A 561-nucleotide genomic window follows, 5' to 3' on the forward strand; every position below is an offset into this window, starting at 1 on the left:
CGGAGCGGCCGGGCCTGTGAGCCATGGCCGCTGAGCCTGCACATCCGGAGCCTGTGCTCCGCAACAGGAGAGGCCACAACAGTGAGAGGCCCGCGTACCGCAAAAAAAAAAAATGTGGAACATGCTGTGAATCAATGATGCTGTTTCTCCATAGCCAGGATACAAAAAGGATCAAAGGCTAGAAAAGGGAGCAGTTCCCCTCACTATTATCCTGAATGATCCACTAACAACATTTTATTTGCCATTCCTGAAACTTTGGGCTCTGCTGGTTTAGAAGTCTTAGACAAAACAGTGATTACACTGAACTGGAAGCAGAGACTGCTACCTGGACACTTAGGGCTCCTCATGACACAGAACTAATAGGCAAAGAAGGGGATTTATCGACTGGGGTGACTGACCTGATTATCATGGGAATATTGGGTTGCTACTATATAATGAGGACAAAAAGGATTAGCTTGGAACCCAAAAGTACTATGGGGTGCCTCTTAATACTCTCATGTCTTGTAATAAAAGTTAGTTTACTACAATAACCCAAAGAAGCAGGACTGCTAACAGCAGGAA

The sequence above is a fragment of the Lipotes vexillifer genome, unplaced genomic scaffold (genome assembly GCF_000442215.2).
Source record: "Lipotes vexillifer unplaced genomic scaffold, Lipotes_vexillifer_v1.1 scaffold1003, whole genome shotgun sequence".
NCBI classification, from domain to species: Eukaryota; Metazoa; Chordata; class Mammalia; order Artiodactyla; family Lipotidae; genus Lipotes; species Lipotes vexillifer.